This window comes from Paramisgurnus dabryanus, chromosome 5 (assembly GCF_030506205.2).
Source record: "Paramisgurnus dabryanus chromosome 5, PD_genome_1.1, whole genome shotgun sequence".
Classification (NCBI taxonomy): Eukaryota; Metazoa; Chordata; class Actinopteri; order Cypriniformes; family Cobitidae; genus Paramisgurnus; species Paramisgurnus dabryanus.
Genome location: NC_133341.1, coordinates 38,026,740 through 38,040,963, shown reverse-complemented (window position 1 = coordinate 38,040,963; position 14,224 = coordinate 38,026,740). Strand labels below are relative to the sequence as shown.

The window sequence follows — 14,224 nt, the reverse complement described above, 5'->3', positions numbered from 1 at the left end:
AGCTGCGATTACTCTATTAGTAGGACGTAATATATTAGCGCTGTATTTGCTTTAATACACAGTCATGCGAGGACACCTGAGGGTCCTGATGGGCTGCGATCCAAAAGCATTACTCAATTGGACACAGTTATAGGCTTAAAATATTATTATTTCAAATACATGAACTCACTGGGTTTATGTTACGAGAGGTCAGAGACAGTAATGAGTCTGAGAGACATTTAAAAATGAAATATGAGTGTTAAAGAGTCATAAGCAGAGCCAGAAATGATCCAGAAAAAAAATGTCAAAGTAACAAATAGCCTCGGATATTTTGACTATGGAAGTAAACTCCTAAATCTTTATATCTTGTGTGTGCGTGCCTGCACTTTGTATTGTAAAACTGTTGGCTAGACAAATAAGACTGAAGAAGAGATTTTGGGTTATTGGTTGATTCGGTGTGATGCACTTCAAATCATTTCTGCTCTTATTCTTGGACTGCTGACTGTGGTGAAGTCAGCGTTCACTTCTGTCGAGCTCAACCAATCATTACAGACACACACACACGCACGCACGCACGCACGCACGCACGCACGCACACACACACACACACACACACACACACACACACACATTCTGGTTTCCATGTTTTGTGGGGACATTCCATAGACGTAATGCATTTTATACAGTACAAACTGTATATTCTATTCCCCTTACCTGCCCCATTCCCTTACCCCAACCATCACAAAAACCTTTCTTGTACCTTAGATTTTCAATAAACATCATCTTGTTTGATTTATAAGCTTGTTTCCTCATGGGGACATCAAAATGTCCCCACAAGGTCACAAAAACACTGGTATTCCTATCTTTGTGGGGACAATTGGTCCCCACAACGTGATAATTACCAGGTACACACACACACACACACACACACACACACACACACACACACACACACACACACACATTGATGTTGTATTGTATAAGATGTCTGCAGTGCACACGTGTATATATACAGTACAGTAGATGTGTCTGTGAATCTGCTGGTTTCTATTTGTCACACACAGCACAGACACACGTCTGTCAATCAAATCACACTGACACTTTATAACTAAATATATTAAAATATATGATTGGATTTATTAGACTTCATAAATAAATGTATTAACAGTGCTCCTCTGGTCATAAAGAGGCAGATCAATGCTATTTCATGCATTCTGACTTATTAAGATTGTAATCCTCATGCTAAGCAAATGCAAAGTGTCAAAAAAGCAGTTAAGCTTGTGATGGAGTATTTCTGGGCCAAACTCACGCCTCCTCTTTATTAAAAGTTTTTGAACATTCGTTACATATCAGTGACCCCATATTCCTTATATGGGCACTTCCCCCGAAAAACCAAATTTTATTACTAGTTTACTCATCAAAAAGAAAATGAGTTTTTCCGGCATTCTGGCACTCTTACACAACTTATAAAACCTTGAAGCATCCACTGATCTAAAAACAGTAAAAACTCTGTGTATGTTTTGATCATCACTGTGAATCTGATTTTTATTACAAGTAATTTACAAAAATGCAATTATTTCAGCTTTTTGCTAAAAAATTGGTGTTTTTGAAGAAACCTACCAATATTTGAGAGGTGAAAAAAGAGAACAAAAGAAGTAGGATGAAACTTTTTTGTTTGTTTGTTTGAACATCTTGTAAAGAAGAACATTTTCTGGAAGGCATTAAACTTTTGTACAAATCATAAAAAATGCTGGTGCTGGCTGCCAACTTTTTTTTAAATGCTGTCGGGGAAAAAGTTTAAAATCTGAAACTATCAGGGAATTTTAAAGCAGTGATTTTTCGGCCTTAAGAAAGTATTTCATCATTAATATTTAAAATGTTAAATATAGTAAAAAAAAGTAAAAAAAGAGTAAAAAAAGAGTTTATACTTTGACTCAGAAGATGTGTTCATTCATACTGTAACTTAACTCATTCCCTGCCAGAATTTTTTTTTTCACAAAAGTTTCACAAAATGCCTTCCAGGAAATTATTCTTCTAAAAATATATAAACATTTTTCTTAAAAAAAAAAAATCTAATTTTTAGCAAAAAGCTGAAAAAATTGCTTTTTTGTGAAGGAATTTTGTTAGAGATTCAGAATGATTCAGAATGATGATCAAAACATACACAGAGTTTAAAATTAGTAAATATTTTTTTGCTTCAGTTTTTTTTATAAATTAAGTAAGTGCTATCTAGTGGATAATGGTGGTATTACAGATTAACATAAAACCTCTTTAGGAACATGTTTTTTTTATGCAAATGTTTTCTCTTAATTGACGAGATAACTAGTCAATAGCGTGGAAAGAGTTTTTGACCAGAATGTCCTCTTGCAATATAAAGCTTACATTGCTTCAAAAACTAGTCAGAGTAAATACAATTTTGTTTATTAGTTTCCCAAAGACCCCAACCATCTGCCCTTGATTGTACAAATAAAGATTTAATCCGCATATGCCAGTCATTGGTTCCAACAATTACTGTATACAATGGTTCAACTTATCAATAATGTGAGTCTCAGTGTTTACTCATCTCAGGATTTAATTCAACTTATACATTACTTACAGTTCACTATGCACATTAAACTGGAATAAAAGAAATGATTTTATCTGGCAGAAATGTAATCCAGCACATTAAAGTTGGGTGTAATGATACAGAAGCTCGCAGGCTGTCTTTGATGCTCTATAAAGCTTCTCTTGGCTTGGAGTTCATGTTCAGCTTGTAAAGTGAAAATGTTTTGGCACAATGACTGTGGACCTAACAACATTTATAAAGTGTTAAGTGAGCGTGTCCATCTCAGTACCTCATATATATATAATCCATTACAGTGTGCACTAATAGAAAAGTACAGTGCATCAGGACTACACATTTCTGTATACTAGAAATCTGTGTTTACTGTACAAATCTTCTATTAGATAAAAAATAAAGAAGAAATACAGATTTGTGTTGCACTTTTTCCTTTTTTGTTCTGCTTAGTTTAATGCATCGGATGAAAATCTATGTGTCAGCCGAGTAAAAAAATAAATCTAATTCAAAGTTTAAGGCAGACCGCTGTATTGGAAAACAAAACAGAAACTGAAAAAAAATGAAAGGAAGAAAATGATTTTTTGCTTTAATAGCGCCTTACTTTTATTACATTCTGAAGATTGCGGTCCACGCGTACTGTCTGGCGCTCTGCACCACAGCGTCTTTGTGTTTCAAGTCCTACAATTCTCTCCCTCGCGACCTCTCTTTCTTCATTTCTCAAAGCGTCCAGAAGGGCCAAAGGGACGGCCTGTGCAATTTCCCTCCTCTAATAGGTACTTCCACACCCCACTTACATAGTCCTGAGAAGTGACAACATTAAAGAATAGCTTCTCCGTTCGACGGAGGCCGGGGCAGAAACAGAGGGCAAAAATACTCTGGGTAATTATGGAGAAATCAAGCACGCTGCAGTAGTCTCGTCTCAGCCGGGCTGTTGAGCGTCACGCTTTCGGTCCCAGCGGGTCGAATCGAAAGCTTTTTATTTTCTCTCTGCCTCTCTCTGAGCTGATATTGCACTTTAGTTTAGGAAAACAGACGATACGGACGACGTCCTCCGAAGCATCGTCTCCTGCACTTTGAAGCTTGTCTGGGAACGGCTTAAAAGCTCCTGAACCGCAATGGAGTCAAATCAAGGGCTTATCCAAAGGCCAGAAAAAGTGAATACGAACCAATCTGAGTTCAACACTTCTTACACTTTTTTATATTATTCATAATTGTAAAATATTTCTCATGTGTATTTTAATGTGTAGTTCACTTGAAAACAAGACATTTCCTCATCTCTCATGTTGCTTCAATGACTTTCATTTTTTTTTTGGCATTAAACATTTTACATTTGCTCATTACTATACAACACAAGTGGACAGAGATTTATCAAATCAAGCCCCCACAAAGGAGTAAAAAAAAAAACATTACACATTCAAAAAGTAGTGTATATAAATTAGAGATCTTTTCGGGTCCAAAACAAATATACAACCCGAACCACTTTTAACCCAAACCAGACATGCATTTTTTTTTTAAGTAAGACTCAACCCAAAACAAACCTTACAAAATTAGACCTGAGTCCGACCCATTAGCAATTGTTTTGAACCCAACTGGACCTGAATGTTAACAGCACTGACGTGTGCAGTCTGCAGCCCAGACAGAAAGAAACCCGTGTGGCCTCGCAAACAATTTGGCCCCAGCTCCATTTATTTTCATTTGTTATCTGACGATGATACCACTAACCGCTAAAATGTGCATTTAAAATTGATTGATTGACAGGTATAGCTCAAAGAAAATTAACCTACCACCAGCCACATGATGTTGCAAGCGCTCTTGGCAAACAGATGAGGGGTTAGAAAAGGACTCGTTGTGCACAAAAACAAGTTCAGTTTTAATTACCCGAGACCCGATGCCGCTAATCTTATACCCGAACTGTGTCCGAGCCCCATACATGAAACTTTAAGACCCGATCGGGTCTTGGGTCGGACCTCGGGTTTCCAAATCTAATTGGACCTTTGAAGACCTCAAATATGAAGAGAGCGACTTCACTAAAAGAGTTTCAATTAGGGCTGAAACGAATCATTGAGTTACTCGATTAACTCGTTTACAAAAATTCCTCGAGACAAAAACTCTCCCTCGAAGCCTCGTTAAATTCACTATACGCACAGGGATCTGATACAAACGGACCGTTGTTCAGTGTTCAGGTCAGGAAGCACACCATACCGCGTGATACATTTTGAATTTAGTCGGCGTGATGGCGGAGAGTAAAGTTGTCCATAAATGGCAGAGAATGTCTAAAGTAAAAAAAATTACAATCAGCATCTGAACGGAAAACATCTACTGCTGTTTCACCAAGCGTCACTGAAACAAGGTAACGTAGCCTAAGCCTATACATTGGTGCTGATTTGTATCCCTGTATTTGTAGCGATGTCGTTATGCAGTTTGACTTGATTTGATGTTTGGCTTTGATGTTTTTAAGTAGTAAACGTATCAATTGCAAGAGAGTATATTCCTAAAAAAAGAACCCCTTCACACACACACACACGCATGCACCCTCGTCTCTCTCACGCGAGTCAGACCAATCACAGCAATGCATCACATATGCTTCAACTTTTATGTAGCCACACAACAATAATTTCAGCATGCATTCACTGTATACAGCGGGACGTGATGTTCTGAAGCGATTTTTCGAACAGATGCTTCACCTAAAATGCACCGCAATGCAAGTGATGAAAGCCAAATGCAGCGTTCTATTGAAAATGAATGTATGTATTTCTGCTGTACCAAACTGCAATGAAGCAACTGGTTTGACTGGGGCGTCTCTCTTCCTCATGCACAGCACGCGTGCACACAGACATACACACAGGTTGCTAGGTTACCAAAGCAAATAGGCTCACCCCAGAAATTATATCTTATTTGTTAGTAGCCTAATGGTAAATGCTGCAGGTGTAAAAATCTACATAAAACAGATATTTACTTTGATTGCAGCATGAAACCTGTTTGTGCATATTAATAAACTAATTTCCTTAATTGTTGTCACTGTCACTTATAAACAATAAATGGGTAAGAATTGCAATAAATAGACTTCGTTTTGGAGCCAAATGTTGGAGTTGGAATCAATACCACTGGTTGTTTATAGAAATAAAAGCCAAATGCTTGATCATTTTATAGCCACATCATTTTTGTCATGCATTATTTGTTTTGGTTGTTTAGAAACACATATCAGATTAATCAATTAATTGATCAATTAAGTGCTAGATTAATTTATTACAAAAAGAATTGGAGCCCTAGTTTCAATACAGAATTACAGATTTATGACCAATACAGCTTCCTATGCATTTAATGTTATTATGCTCTGCAATATACACTATAATATACTCTGTGACACTATGCAATATACTCTGCGAGGTTCCCACCAAAGCACATTCTATTAATAATCTCAATTTCAAGTTACTTTTAAAAGTAATGCAATATAATAGTAAGTTACTCCCCAAAGAAGTAACTAATTGCATTTATTTTTAAATTAAATTAATTAAACTAAAAAAGTAATTTGCATTACTTTAAAAAAAAAAAAACTAAAATATTAATGTGTACTCGTTACTTCAGAAAAGTAATATTATTACGTAATGCCATTCTTTGTAATGCATTACCCCCAACACGGCTCAATTTTAATATTTAATAATCACATATTTTTATATTAGCTGGACTTCTTTTATGTATGTTAACATTTTAAACAATGATAAAACATATCAACAAGTCAAATAAAAACGTTTTGAGTAGACTATATAAAAAAGTAGCCCTCCATATTGTTTTATCCATTGTGGTGGCCCTTGGAGAGGTTTCTGATAAGACTTCTCACAATAACCTCTGATCTCAGAACAGCCTCTCTTAAGTCTCAATTAGAATTCTGCCTGACTTTATGGCTAAATGTAAATCTCAGTGGAAGGTCTGTCAGTCAGAAAGTAATTGTAGAGGTTTTTTGTGAGGAGAACACTTGACGCTGCTTTATTATGCTGAGTCACGGCTCTTCTTTCTGCTACATTACACAACCGGCTCAGCGTCTCCAACCGACCCTGCCAGCGGGATAATAAGAGAGCGCCAAGAGAAAACCATTAACATTCAGATGCACAGATTTCTCATTATCAGAGCTCTGAGGTTTGATCAATTACACAACTGACAATTATTTCACACCTCTTCACTTTAAGAGGCGTCTTCGCTGACATTTGTGGTGACCGGTGTTCATTTTTAAAGAAGAGAGACGACCACCAGCGCCGATGTTGAGTTCAACACAAACACACTGTGATGTGATTATCAATGAGCGTGTAAGCATTGAACACAGATCCTGACCCTTTAAAAGTCTCTGCTTGCACCAATCGAATCTTTGCTCACTCCAGAGATTTCCATAAGGCTCAGGTTGGCTTACGGACGTCATCTCTATCTGAAGATTAGCTTGTCTTTATAATCCTTAAAAGCAAGGAAGATCTCAAAATTAAGAGAGCTGGGAAATGATTTAATCCCACAGGGTAACACACGGGTAACGTCTTCTGCGTGATCTTTCTCTTTCCAGCACGCTGGCACAGCTTCGCACCTTCATTCGGGAAAAGCTTTGACACTGAGGTGAGCTGAAGCCAGCTGGCAAACAAACATCCACCTCCTCTCCCCCTACAGGTTGCCATTGTTTATTAATAATCCCAGCGGCGTCCGTTGGCAATGACGACAGCGAGGCAGCCGGTGGACCTCAAATGAACCGCGGGCGCTAGCGGGTGCCCTCTCATCTGTGTTTCCTCTATCGTCCGAGCGGTCGGAGGGCCGCAACACTGCAGAAAAGCCTACGGGTACGCTTTCATTTAGGCCTCTAATTACATAATTGTATAAATTATTGAGGTTAATCACCGTAAATGACTCAGCTTTTAATAATTTATGAAGATCAGACGAAAACGGCGGGCACCCGGTCGGTCACCTCCCTCTCTGTAGGGCCACACACTTCTCTCCATGAGCACTGTAATCAAAACTTACAGCAGTCAGATTTGCATAAAAGAGCAATCTTAAACGCTCGCCCCGACGCCACTTTTAACATTTTAAATGTATTGGTTTATGAATGTTGGGGTAATACCGCAGGAACAAAAGCACTGTTGAAGTGAACATTGAGCCACATAACCATGCTGATATTCAGTTCAACAACACGGTTGTGTGTTTCATACAACAGCTCTTTAATGCCATTATTGCGATTTTGTATTACAATAACTCAACTACACAGCAACTTTCTTACTTAATATTTTTGTCTTATTTTCAGTACAAATATCAAAAAAAATCTTAAATCAAGATGAATTTTCTTGCTGAGCAAAATCAAACGAAAATAAGTCTAGTTTAAAAAAAAAATCAGATAATTTTGCTTGATGTTTTTCATAAAATTAAGTATTTAAGAAAAAAGTTCAAGATTTTTTTGTTTTGTTTTTTGCTTGTTATCTGCAAGATCCTTTGGTCATGTTTTTTACATCATCAGATTTTTCACGTGAAGTGAGTCAGGTGCTAAAACACTGTGTTTGCATACAAACAACACTACTAACAGAGTAATGTTTATTTACAAATATCAAAGGAAACAGTAATCTTTATATCAGCTCTATAAATAATCTCATATACATTACCAAACTGAGCTCTGGTTTGTAGTTTATACTCTCATACGAGTCAGACTATTTCTAGCACATACTGTATTTCTACCAGCGTTTCTGATGCATGTATGTTTGAGATGTTATTAAACATGAAACTGAAGACAGGGGAAATATAGCAGTCATAGAGTAGACTTTCATAATGGCTAATATATTTAATAGTCTAATGAAAACCTCACTATGCTCAGAGCAATCTAGTTACTATTCTCACAGGCTTTTGAAATGTGAACAGATACGTTTCAGCAAAATTTTGGAACATTTTAGATGTAATACGATAATCCAAGGCAACCACCTACTGTCAAGAAATGATGAGGAGATCATAAAAATGTAGATGGGCTATAAAGAAAATCTAAACAGGCAATTATCAAATACAATAAAGAGCACAGCCCCTACAGACCACAAGACATTTCATTATCACCTTTAAATTGACTTTCATCTTCAAAATCCAATAGAACAGCAGTTATTGTAGTTATGTTACTGTATGAAGATGCAAACCACTGGCAAGCATGCGTTCAAAGATATTGGATATAACAAGACTGCTCTTACTATGCTTTTACTAAATGCAAGCACTGCCTTCCAATTAAAAGAACCAATCATCACTCAATTCAGGGTTCCCACACCTTTGTTAACTTTTCAGATCCAATACCCTCAAATTCAAGGACTAAATGTGAGGACATTGTGTTACATCGTGTTAAAAGATACATTTTTACAGTTCCCTTTCGAGGGAACTCGTGCTGCGTCACTGAGGTGACTCTTTGGGGACGCCTCCAGGGGTAAGTGCGTCTGAATGTGTATATCAAATTCAACCAATGGTGAGGCTAAACGACAAAGACAGGGTGACGCGGGAGCCAGGAAGTGTATCGCTATCTGAAATATTGCCAAAGACGGCGTTACTGTACAGGGATTTTTTCAGAAAACTTCTCACATAAAATAGATTCAAGCACTTTCACTGACCTGTATCTATGTTTGTATATTTTTCAAAAACTTCCCAGGGCCTTGAATTTTTTCCCCCAGATTCACAAACTTTCAAGAATTTCAAGGACCCGTGGGAACCCTGCCAATTAAGGCTGATGACACTTTGCTATGTACACAGTCACGTGAGGCGTTTGCAACCTGTGCGCAAAACCACGTTGAATAAAAGTGATTTATAGATCAATTTGAGCTAAAGAAACACAAATGATGGTCCAGTTGATGTCAGGTCTAATTGTTGGTCATACTTGTGTTATTTAGTTGTGATTTTAGCAGAGAAATCTGTCTTCCCTATTCAAGTAAATAGGACTCTTGCATGACCTTGGTTATCCCAGCAGCATTCTGCTTCATTATAAATGACTTCACGTGTTCCCTTGCACAGTAAAAAATAACTCAAACACAGCGTTTTTTACTGTTAATATTCCTAAATCTCATTCCATATATAAAATAGTTCAGTCTATATACAAATCGTATAAGTTTGTCATATTGAAATTAAGAGTAACTGAATAAACATATTTAAATGTTGATTTCTATTTATTCTGTTATCCTACCGATATGCACGATCATATAATGTGTTAATCACTTGCATCTTGTTTTGTCCACATACATCAGATCCATTTCTAATGCATGACCGTCTGGTTGAGAAACGCAGCTGTATGTCGTGGAAGTCCATAAAGTGGATCGATCTGATGTACATATGTTTGCTGACCTAATATTATATGACATTACAGGTCCAGGTCACGTAACTACAGCACGGTAATAACCATTCAAAACGTCAATGATGAAACCTAACGTATAGATCCGTCTACACTGCCACTGAGTCTCGTATATCTCTTATTTTATGATGTCACCGCAGGCTGGGAGGAATCCTGCGAGCTTCATCAATTGATCCGGTGATATTCATTTAGCGCTCCTGTGTAGATTTCATATTAGCATAGCAGGATTATTATCAGAGGGCTCGTTTTAGAAGTTGGCTAATTTCTGTTAACACAAGGTGTTTGGAGATCGCTCAAATCGCCAAAATCATGAGATTGACTTTTTACCACGCTTTGCAATGATTATATTCCAGAGAGAGAAGTGGGGGTATTATCTGCTTAAAGTCTTGAATTAATCAGAACACCGGAGACCTTTGGCACTGTGATGCTGTAAGGACATCAGGGGCTCTGCTGTGATGTCAGGAGTTATGACTTTACGCTGACAATAAAAGGGCTCAAGGTTTTAGCACTAAATCAGGAGAGACGTTCAATAGTGATAAAACTCATGCAAAGTCTTATATGTTGTATATTTTGCATATTGAAGAAGAAGGATCGGGACTAGATGTCATAAGAGAGCCATATTGATTTGGAGTCAGAAATCGAATTACTTATATGTAGGTTTGTATGTTGTTGCTGTATTACTCATTAAATTCATTATGGTGGATCTGTGCTGTAAGCTGTTAAACACATTTAAACAAGAGTCGACTGTAAAGTTACGACTGCACAGTTTCTCATAATGTCATCTCTTCACGTGTTTTCGTGTCTGTGATTGATCGCGTACAAAATAAAAGTTTGTTTTTGCATAATATATGTGTGTACACTGTGTGTAATTATTTTGTATAGAGAGATATTGTATATAAATAAATAAAATATGTATATAAACATAAAAAATTCTTACATTTATGTGGGTGTATTTTTATATACATAATAATTACACACAATACACTCTTAGAATGGATGACTTAAAAACGAAACATCAGTGTTATTTAAGGGACAACACACTACATGCGTTGTCCAAGAATCCACACATTAGTACAGTTATTAGTGAAACACAGGGCTTGAAAGTGCGACCAATTTCTTAATGGTGTGACTTAAAAAAAAATTTGGGTGCACCTAACTTTTGTGTTGGTGCACCTAAGAAAAAAAGTTAGGCGCACCAGTGCAACCAATGCAAAAAGTTAGTGTAGACCCCTGAAACAACACATGTTGTGTTACTTTTAACACAACTTGTGTTTTATTTGAACACAAAATCAACACAAAATGACACATGATGTGTTAAAATGACACATGTGTTAAAAGCATAACACAAAAAATTTGAAAAAGTTTACACATCCTTTCTTAGAGTGTACACAAACAAATATATAATGCAAACAAAAACTTTTATTTTGTATGCAATTAATTGCAATAAATCTTTTGACAGCCCTAGTATATTTTAAATGACATTTATTTGTTGGTCTCATCATAGTTCAGAAAAGTCAAATCAGTGAAATTCATACAGTATAGCCTATTATAGGCAGGTTCCAGTGTGACATTTTACCCCCATTAAACGTGACCACATGCCCTACTATTAAGGTCAATGTATAAACAAAGTGTCCAGGCGAACAGCAGTGAAAACGTACCAATTGTTTAAGACGTCTTGTTTTGTCTATAGGGTCTACAGAAATAAACTTGCCCTGTTTAACATTTACTAGAGTAAAGAGTCTGAACCCCACTCGTCCCTGCATTCTAACAAACACAACACATCGAATACATAGAGTATAAGACATGAGTTTGTCATCTTTATGATGCTAAAGATCAACACACAAGGTGTTGACAGAACGTAAGAATTCATTCTTCCTGAGGATCAGAACGCCAAGATCTCCAGCTGCACCCGTTCACATCACAGCCAATGGCACTTGTGCCAGTATGAGACAGTGCTCATTATTCCCTCTGCCAAAGCAGACTCAAAGTCGTGGCCTGCATGCGGACCAACACTTCACTGCTTAACGTCTGTGGTGGAGAGCACCATGAGCTCTGAATGCAGCCGGTCTTTTATATTTGCAGTGTCAGTGATGGTGAGGAGCAGGTATCAGTCAATCAATTACGCAGGTGCGCAGTCCAACGCTACGCACCTGCGCTCCTATGAACGGCTGGTTTGTGTGGGGTAGGTGGCACTGAGTCGGAGCTCTTTGCCTCGGGCTTCTGTTGACATTTTAAAACGGTCACAAGTGCAGCTTGTTTGTGCTCATGGGTAATTAGATATTAATGTGAATTTAGGCTAGTGTGCATTTATTCTGAGAGAGAGGGAGAGAGAGAGAGCGAATAAAAAATGCATTAATTGCATTGCTAGGAAATAATGCAGCAAACAGATTACATTTCTGGTAATGTTAAAACACAAATCTAATTAGAAGCGGGGAAAGCGTGCCCGCCTGTTACAGCAGCGGTTTCCGGTCCAACCAGATTTTGGTAAAACGTCAGCTAAGAGCTTGCCGTGGGCCGATTATTAAAATTGACAGGACATCACAATTCTGCATAATACCAGCAGATGAAAAGTGCATATCGACCCATTTTTGAATCAGTGCACCAGTAATGGGACACATCCCGGAAAAACTCTTTCGAACTCTCTGCAGTGCCTCCGCCATTTGCTTTGTGTCCATCATAATCACTCAATTACCAAAAGCTTCAAAGTCAAATTTGACACGAAGCACAAAAGTGCGAGAGCTCCCCCAACAGTCAGCCGTGAGCAACACATTCCCACAACTTCACCTCCAGCTCGTAGCGTCTCAATGCCCTCAATGTGCCACGCTCACGACCATTTGCCATCTTATCACCAGTAAAACCAGTTCCTCTCCACCACAGATATTCATCTGAAGACCTCTGCATCAAACTCCAGGTCTCCTGCAGGCCTGTGCTGCTGAATTTAGCCTTATTTTCTGTATACTGCAGTGATGTGTGTTGACTTTGCAATTGCAGCAAGAAATGTGCAAATGTGCTTACGTACTGTACACAACCCTGGATATTAGATCTGAGCCTATCTGTGTGTTTCCTGTTCTCTCTCTTTCTCTTTTCATTGTGTTGTCAGTAAAGAAATGTCAGCATGATTCATTCGGTCTCTCTCAACACATATGGTCCTTCTCAGATCTGGACTTCATTTGTGAATTGTGGGCATTTAGACTGTAAGTTGACTCAGCAAGACATGAAAACATCATCATAACACACACAAACATACACCAGCCCTGATCAATTCACATCCAAACTTGAATGCATGAGAGTTTCTCCTGCATATTAAAGGTGAAAAGACTAAAGGATAGATGCATGGACTAAACACACACATATACACACACACAAACACAATGCAGTTCCCCCCATTCATCCGTATCTTTATTCAAATGCTGAGCATCTGCAGTCCAGTTCCGAACCTGCACATGAACGCGCAAGGCAACCAAACTGAGCAAAACCTTCAGCAAACCTCTCGCGCGTAAACCCAACGTGCCATCGCAATCACACAAAGCTCCATCAGAACCTCTCGGTACACAAAAGCTCATTGATCCCGGAGATCCCGACTCACCTGAAACGGATCCTCCCGTGTGTCGGGAACGTGACGCGTTAAAGTTGTGCTGAAGCTGCGGGTCCGACGGCGGGCATCATGGTGCTGCTTCTGACTCTCAGTGCCTCTCATACTCCAGAGAGAGAGAAATCCGGTGATTCGGTGAGCCGGACGGCATCAGAGGAGAGGCGAAGAGAAAATATCCGACAGAGATAGAGAGAGAGTCAGAGAGAAAAAGAGAGAGGAGTCCGTCTGGTGCTGAGGAGAGAAGCGAGGAGGAGGCGCGAGGCGAGCTGAGCATCACTGGAGGGGAGGTGATGGCAGACAGAAAGGGGAGGGCTTGTTTAGAGCAGAGAGAGAGAGAGAGAGAGAGAATAATAAAGGTATTTTTAATAATTGAACTCATTAAAATTATTAACTACTGGTATTGTAGTACAGTATATGCAGTGTGAGTGTATTTTTTTTTTAATTCCCAATTTATAACCATTTAAAAAATCGTGTTTATTATTTTAAATTGCATGTATATATTTTGAACAGCACTGTATGTAATAAGACACAGAGACATTTATCATAAAATTTTGCATCACACTTTTTGAAACGTGCATACTGTAATATTACATTAAATGAAAGATTCACTCCAGGTAAACACACATCAACGTACACATCTATACACTGCAGAAGTTATTCAAGAGTAAGGAGGTAAACTAAACTTTTACCACTGTAGTGTATATCAGCTTTTGGTCAAAATGCAAAAAATACATAATTTATGGTCTATTTTCATAGCCAATTTTCA

The 14,224-nt window shown here is 38.0% G+C and overlaps 1 protein-coding gene across 1 annotated transcript in view; it reads right to left on the bottom strand.

Annotated features, from left to right (window-relative positions):
• The window catches only part of brinp1 (bone morphogenetic protein/retinoic acid inducible neural-specific 1), a 115,717-nt gene extending 101,988 nt beyond the window's left edge, over positions 1 to 13,729 (bottom strand). The window contains exon 1 of the mRNA XM_065283991.1: positions 13,453 to 13,729. The gene's annotated coding sequence lies outside the window, so the exon portion shown is untranslated. The remainder of the gene's footprint in view (positions 1 to 13,452) is intronic.
• Between the last annotated feature and the right edge of the window lie 495 nt (positions 13,730 to 14,224).